Below are 295 nucleotides of genomic sequence, written 5' to 3' on the forward strand. Positions count from 1 at the left end.
TTTAAAGAGAGAGAGAGGGGGGTAAGATATGTTTAAATCATTTTTTTTCTTTTAGTGCCAGGCCTCGAATTCCTGGAAGGTCCGGGGGAATCATTAAAATAGTTTCTGCTCTTGGGGCAGGATAAACCCGAAGATGTATTCGCCACGTATTATCAAATAACATGGGTCGCTTGCCTTAGTAAAAATCTGTAAGTTATGTGCAGAATAAATTGTTTTTCAAATGTTATCTAATAAATAACCAGCTTTTTTATAAATGTACATCGGAATAAAGATCAGATTATGTGTAAATGTAATG

The sequence above is a fragment of the Penaeus monodon genome, chromosome 22 (assembly GCF_015228065.2).
Source record: "Penaeus monodon isolate SGIC_2016 chromosome 22, NSTDA_Pmon_1, whole genome shotgun sequence".
In the NCBI taxonomy this organism is placed as follows: Eukaryota; Metazoa; Arthropoda; class Malacostraca; order Decapoda; family Penaeidae; genus Penaeus; species Penaeus monodon.